The sequence below is a fragment of the Arachis duranensis genome, chromosome 7 (assembly GCF_000817695.3).
Source record: "Arachis duranensis cultivar V14167 chromosome 7, aradu.V14167.gnm2.J7QH, whole genome shotgun sequence".
Taxonomy (NCBI): domain Eukaryota; kingdom Viridiplantae; phylum Streptophyta; class Magnoliopsida; order Fabales; family Fabaceae; genus Arachis; species Arachis duranensis.
Genome location: NC_029778.3, coordinates 66,168,117 through 66,175,597, shown reverse-complemented (window position 1 = coordinate 66,175,597; position 7,481 = coordinate 66,168,117).

Sequence of the window (7,481 nt, the reverse complement as noted above, 5' to 3'; positions counted from 1 at the left end):
TCTCGTCTTGGATGAAAAATACCAGGCACAACTACCGCACGGCTAATCATCTGTCAGTTCTTACTTGTGTCAGAATAGGATCTTTCTATCCTTTTGCACACTATCACTGCACCCAACATTCGTGAGTTTGAAGCTCGTCACAATCATTCCGTTCCAGATCTTACTCGGAATACCATAGACAAGGTTTAGACTTTCCGGATCTCGGGAATGCTGCCAATTAGTTCTAGCCTCTACCCGGAAGGTTCTAATCTCACGGATTCGAATGCTCTGTTGTCAGGAGAGGCAAGTCAAATCCGTGGATCAGAGACCCAAGAGACTATACTCCGACTGTTGTCCAATGACTACGTTGAACATCATGTAGACCACTTATGGTTGTCAGGCACGCGGATCTTGGCTAAGCGGTAACGAAGATAGTGGGTGATTGTCACGGGTCACCCCTTCATTATGACTTAACTGAATTAAGTACGAGAGTATATCTTGGAGAAGAAGTAAGCGTGAATTGAAAGAAAAACAATAGTACTTGCATTAGTTCATGAAGAACAGTAGAGCTCCGCACCTTAATCTATGAGGTGTAGAAACTCCACCGTTGAAAAATACATAAGAGAAAAAGGTCTAAGCATGGCCGAATGGCCAGCCTTCCAAATGTGAAAAATGGCATATGATTCGAATACAATAGTAAAAGGTGCTATTTATACTAAACTAGTTACTAAGGATGACAGAAAATAAGTACTAAGTGCAGATAGTGCAGAAATCCACTTCCGGGGCCCACTTGGTGTGTGCTTGGGTTGAGCATTGAGCTTTACACATGCATAGGCTTTTTCTAGAGTTAAACGCCAGCTTGGATGTCAGTTTGGGCGTTTAACTCCAGTTCTGGTGCCAGTTCTGGCGTTTTATGCCAAAAAATGTCTCTGGCTGGCGTTGAACGCCAGTTTGGGCCATCAAATCTCGGACAAAGTATGAACTATTATATATTGATGAAAAGCTCAAGATGTTAGCTTTCCAGCCCAATTGAGAACGCGCCAATTGGATTTTGGTAGCTCCAGAAAAACGCATTTGAGTGCAGGAAGGTCAGAATCCAACAGCATCTGCAGTCCTTTCTCCGCCTCTGAATCAGATTTTTGCTCAGATCCCTCAACTTCAGCCAGAAAATACCTGAAATCACAGAAAAATACACACATTCATAGTAAAGTCCAGAAATGTGATTTGTGCATAAAACTAATAAAAATATAATAAAGTAAGAAGTATTGCCACCGCATCAAAATAATTAAACTAATTTCAAGACAAATTTCGAAATTCATGTACTTCTTGTTCTTTTGCAAATAAAAAGATTTTTCATTCAAGAAAGGTGCGAGATTCATGGAATCATTCATAGCTTTAAGACATAGACTCTAAAAACTAATGATCATGTAATAAAGACACAAACATAGGCAAAACATAAAGCATAGAAAACAAAAAATAGAAAAACAAATAACAAGGAAATTAAAGAACAGGTCCACCTTAGTGACGGCGGCTAGTTCTTCCTCTTGAAGATCCTATGGAGTGCTTTAGCTCCTCAATATCTCTTCCTTGCTTTTGTTGCTCCTCCCTCATGGCTCTTTGGTCCTCTCTGATTTGCATGGAGGATAATGGAGTGCTCTTGGTGCTCCATCCTTAGTTGCTCCATGTTGGAACTCAAATTTCCTAAAGAGGTGTTGAGTTGCTCCCAATAGCTTTGTGGGGGGAAAGTGTATCCCTTGAGGCATCTCAGGGATTTCTTGATGAGGAATTTCCTCATGCTCTTGTTGAGGTCCATGAGCGGGATCTCTTGTTTACTCCATCCTCTTTTTAGTGATGGGCTTATCCTCTTCACTGAGGATGTCTTCCTCTATGACAATTTCAGCTAAATTGCATAGGTGACAAATGAGATGAGAAAAGGCTAATCATACCAAAGTGGAGGGCTTGTCAGTCACCTTGTATAGTTCTAGAGGTATGATCTCATGAACTTCCACTTCCTCTCCAATCATAATACTATGGATCATGATAGCCCGATCCACAGTTACTTCAGACCGGTTGCTAGTAGGAATGATAGAGCGTTGGAAGAACTCCAACCATCCTCTAGCCACGGGTTTGAGGTCAGGCCTTCTCAGTTGAGCTCCAACACCAAAGTTAGAGTTTGCATGCCTTTGGAGTCTCTCTTCCATTGGGCTCCTTCCACATAGATGTCCATGAGGACTTGGTCCAACCTTTGATCAAAGTTGACTCTTTTAGTGAAAGGATGAGGATCTCCTCTCATTATTGGCAAGTTGAATGCCAACCTCACAGTTTTCAGACTAAAATCCAAGTATTTCCCCCGAACCATTGTGAGCCAATTCTTTGGGTTCGGATTCACACTTTGATCATGGTTCTTAGTGATCCATGCATTAGCATAGAACTCTTGAACCATTAAGATTCTGACTTGTTGGATGGGGTTGGTGAGAGCTCCCCAACCTCTTTTCCGAACCTCACGTCAGATCTCCAGATATTCACTCTTTTTGAGCATGAAGGGGACCGCGGGGATCATCATTTTCTTGGCCACAACTTCCTAGAAGTGGTCTTGATGGACCTTTGAGATGAATCTCTCCATCTCCCATGACTCAGAGATGGAAGTAACTGCCTTCCTTTTCCTCTTTCTAGAGGTTTCTCCGGCCTTAGGTGCCATTAATGGTTATGGAAAAACAAAAAATAGAGCTTTTTCCCACACTAAACTTAAAAGGTTTGCTCGCTCTTAAGCAAAAGAAAAAAGAAAGGAGGAGAAGAAGAAGAAATGGAGGAGATAGAGGGGTGTTTTGAATTTGGCCAAGGGGGTTTAAGTGTTTATGATGTGTGAAATTGAAGGTGGTAAGGAGGGGTATTTATAAGGTAAGAGAGAGAGGGAATTCGTGTAAGAAAGGGTTGGGTTTAGGAGGGAGGTGTTTTGAATTTGAATGGTGGGGTAGGTGGGGTTTTATGATGGGTTTTTGGGGAATAGTGAATGGATGTGAGTGGTGAAGAGATTGAGTTGGGGTAGGTGGGGATTCTGTGGGGTCCACAGATCCTGAGGTGTCAAGGAATTCTAGTCCCTGTACCTTTCTGGCGGTTAAACGCTAGTCTGCTGCCTTTCCTGATGTTAAACGCCAGGCTGATGCCCCTATCTGGCGTTAAACGCCAGTCTGTCTGCCAATTCTGGCATTTAACGCCCAGAATGCTGCCAGACTGGGCGTTAAACGCCCATTCTGCTATCCTTATTGGAGTTTAAACGCCAGCCAGACACCCTTTTCTGGCATTAAACGCTAGTCTGTCTGCCAATTCTGGCATTTAACGCCAGCCAGACACCCTTTTCTGGCATTAAACGCTAGTCTGTCTGCCAATTCTGGCATTTAACACCCAGAATGGTGCCAGACTGGGCGTTAAACGCCCATTCTGCTATCCTTACTGGCGTTTAAACGCCAGTAAGACTGTCCTCCAGGGTGTGCTATTTTTGATGCTATTTTTGATTCTGCCTTAATTCTGCAGCTGTTTTTGTGACTCCACATGATCATCAACCTAAAGAAAACATAAACTTAACAATGGAAAATGAAATGAAAAAGTAATTAGCATAGATAAATAAGATTGGGTTGCCTCCCAATAAGCGCTTCTTTAGTGTCAATAGCTTGACAGTAAGCTCTTACAGAGCTTCACAGATACTCAGAGCATGATTGTGGCCTCCCAACACCAAAGTTAGAGTTTGAATGTGAGGGCTCTGCTTGACTCTGTACCGAGAGAATTGGATCAAGCTTTTCATACTTCTTCTCCATGTATATAGAAGAAGATCCTTGAGCCTTAAACACAAGGTAGTCTTCATTCAATTGAAGGACTAACTCTCCTCTGTCTACATCAATCACAGCCCTTTCTGTGGCTAGGAAGGGTCTTCTAAGGATGATGGATTCATCCTCATCCTTCCCAGTGTTTAGGATTATGAAGTCAGCAGGGATGTAAAGGCCTTCAACCTTCACTAAGACATCCTCTACAAGTCTATAAGCCTGTTTCATTGATTTGTCTGCCATCTCTAGTGAGATTCTTGCCGCTTGAACCTCAAAGATCCCTAGTTTCTCCATTACAGAAAGTGGCATGAGGTTTATACCTGACCCCAGGTCACACAGAGCCTTCTCAAAGGTCATGGTGCCTATGGTACAAGGTATTAAGAACCTTCTGGGATCCGATTTCTTCTGGGGTAATTTCTGTTGCACTAAGGCATTTAGTTCATTGATGAGTAATGGAGGTTCATCCTCCCAAGTCTCATTACCAAATAACTTGGCATTCAGCTTCATGATTGCTTCTAGATACCGAGCAACTTGCTCTTCAGCCATATCTTCATCCTCTTCAGAGGAAGAATACTCATCAGAGCTCATGAATGGCAACAGTAAGTTCAGTGGAATCTTTATAGTCTCTGTATGAGCCTCAGATTCCTTTGGTTCCTGATGAGCGGATAATTTATACGCTTTTTGGCATTGTTTTTAGTAGGATCTAGCTACTTTTAGGGATATTTTCATTAGTTTTTATGCAAAATTCACATTTCTGGACTTTACTATGAGTTTGTGTGTTTTTCGTTGATTTCAGGTATTTTCTGGCTGAAATTGAGGGACCTGAGCAAAAATCTGATAGGAGGCTGACAAAGAACTGCTGATGTTGTTGGATTCTGACCTCCCTGCACTCAAAATGGATTTTCTGGAGCTACAGAACTTCAAATTACGCGCTCTCAACGGCGTTGAAAAGTAGACATCCAGAGCTTTCCAGAAATATATAATAGTCCGTACTTTATTCGAATTTAGATGATGCAAACTGGCGTTCAACACCATTTCTATGCTGCATTCTGGAGTAAAACGCCAGAAATACGTCACAAACCAGAGTTAAACGCCAAAAACACGTTACAACTTGGCGTTTAACTCCAAGGGAAGCCTCTGCACGTGTAAAGCTCAAGCTCAGCCCAAACACACACCAAAGTGGGCCCCGGAAGTGGATTTCTGCACTTAGACTTATTTCTGTAAACCCTAGTAACTAGTCTAGTATAAATAGGACAATTTACTATTGTATTAGACATCTTTGGTCTCAGTTTTAATCAATTGTTCATCTTAGGAGACTATTGATCATGTTTTGGGGGCTGGCCTCTCGGTCATGCCTGGACCTTCATCACTTATGTATTTTCAACGGTGGAGTTTCTACACACCATAGACTAAGGGTGTGGAGCTCTGCTGTACCTCAAGTTTTAATGCAATTGCTACTATTTTCTATTCAACTCACGCTTATTCTTATTCTAAGATATCACTTGTACTTCAACCTGATGGATGTGATGATTCGTGACACTCATCACCATCCATCCTTATGAACGCGTGCCTAACAACCACCTCCGTTCTACAAGCGAGAGCTAGAGTGTGTATCTCTTAGATTCCTGATGCACGACGCATGGTTGCCCTCGCCTGACAACCGAGCCTTCCATTTCGTGAGATCAGAGTCTTCGTGGTATAAGCTAGAATCCATTGGCAGCATTCATGAGAATCCAGAAAGTCTAAACCTTGTCTGTGGTATTCCGAGTAGGATTCAGGGATTGAATGACTGTGACGAGCTTCAAACTCGTGAGTGTTGGGCGTAGTGATAGACGCAAAAGGATCAATGGATCCTATTCCAACATGATCGAGAACCAACAGCTGATTAGCCATGCGGGAAACCGTAGAGGACCATTTTCACTGAAAGGATGGGAAGTATCCATTGACAACGGTGACACCCTACATACAGCTTGCCATGGAAGGGAGTAAGAATGACTGGATGAAGCAGTAGAAAAGCAGAGATTGGGAAGGAACACAGCATCTTCATGCACTTATCTGAAATTCCCACTAGTGAATTACATAAGTATCTCTATCTTTATTTTATGCTTTATTTATCTTTATATTTTCGAAAACCATTATAACCATTTGAATCCGCCTAACTGAGATTTACAAGATGACCATAGCTTGCTTCATACTAACAATCTCTATGGGATCGACCCTTACTCACGTAAGGTATTACTTGGACGACCCAGTGCACTTGCTGGTTAGTTGTACGAAGTTGTGACAAAGTGTGATTCACGTTTAAGAGCACCATGTCTATTGGCGCCATTGTTGATGATCACAATTTCGTGCACCAGTTCCTCATTAGAGAACTCCTTAGTGGTCAGTGGACATCCATTGAGGTCTTCCTCACTGGAAATTACTACCTCTTCCTCCTCTATAGGTTCGGCCACTTTGGATATATTGATGGCCTTGCACCCTCTCTTTGGATTCTCTTTTATATTACTTGGGAGAGTACTATGAGGGATTTCAACAACTCTTTTTCTCAACTGACCCACTTGTGCCTCCAAATTTCTGATGGAGGACCTTGTTTCAGTCATGAAACTGAGAGTGGTCTTAGATAGATCAGAGACTTTGGTTGCTAAGTCAGAGAGGCTCTGCTTAGAATTCTCTGTCTGTTGCTGAGAAGATGATGGAAAAGGCTTACTATTGCCAAACTTATTTCTCCCACCATTATTATTATTGAAACCTTGTTGAGGCTTCTGTTGATCCTTCCATGAGAAATTTGGATGATTTCTCCATGAAGGATTATAGGTGTTTCTATAGGATTCTCCCATGTAGTTCACCTCTTCCATTGCAGGATCCTCAGGGTCATAAGCTTCTCCTTCAGAAGAGGCTTCTTTAGTACTGCCGGATGCAGCTTGCAATCCAGTCAGATTTTGAGAAATCATATTGACTTGCTGAGTCAATATTTTGTTCTGAGCCAATATGGCATTCAAAGTATCAATCTCAAGAACTCCTTTCTTCTGAGTCATCCCATTATTCACAGGATTTCTTTCAGAAGTGTACATGAACTGGTTATTTGTAACCATCTCAATGAGTTCCTGGACTTCTGCAGGGGTTTTCTTCAGATGAAGAGATCCACCAGCAGAGTGGTCTGATGAGCGGATAATTTATACGCTTTTTGGCATTGTTTTCATATAGTTTTTAGTAAGTTTGAGCTACTTTTAGGGATGTTTTCATTAGTTTTTATGTTAAATTCACATTTCTGGACTTTACTATGAGTTTGTGTGTTTTTCTGTGATTTCAGGTAAATTCTGACTGAAATTGAGGGATTTGAGCAAAACTCTGAAGAAGGCTGACAAAAGGACTGCTGATGCTGTTGGAATCTGACCTCCCTGCACTCAAAATGGATTTTCTGGAGCTACAGAACTCCAATTGGCGCGCTCTCAACGGCGTTGGAAAGTAGACATCCAGGGCTTTCCAGAAATATATAATAGTCCATACTTTATTCGAAGAATGACGACGTAACTTGGCATTGAACGCCAAGTTCAAGCTGCTGTCTGGAGTTAAACGCCAGAAAAACGTCATAATCCGGAGTTGAACGCCCAAAACACATCATAACCTGAAGTTTGACGCCAAGAAATACCTTAGCTCGTGAATTAATCAAGCTCAGCCCAAGCA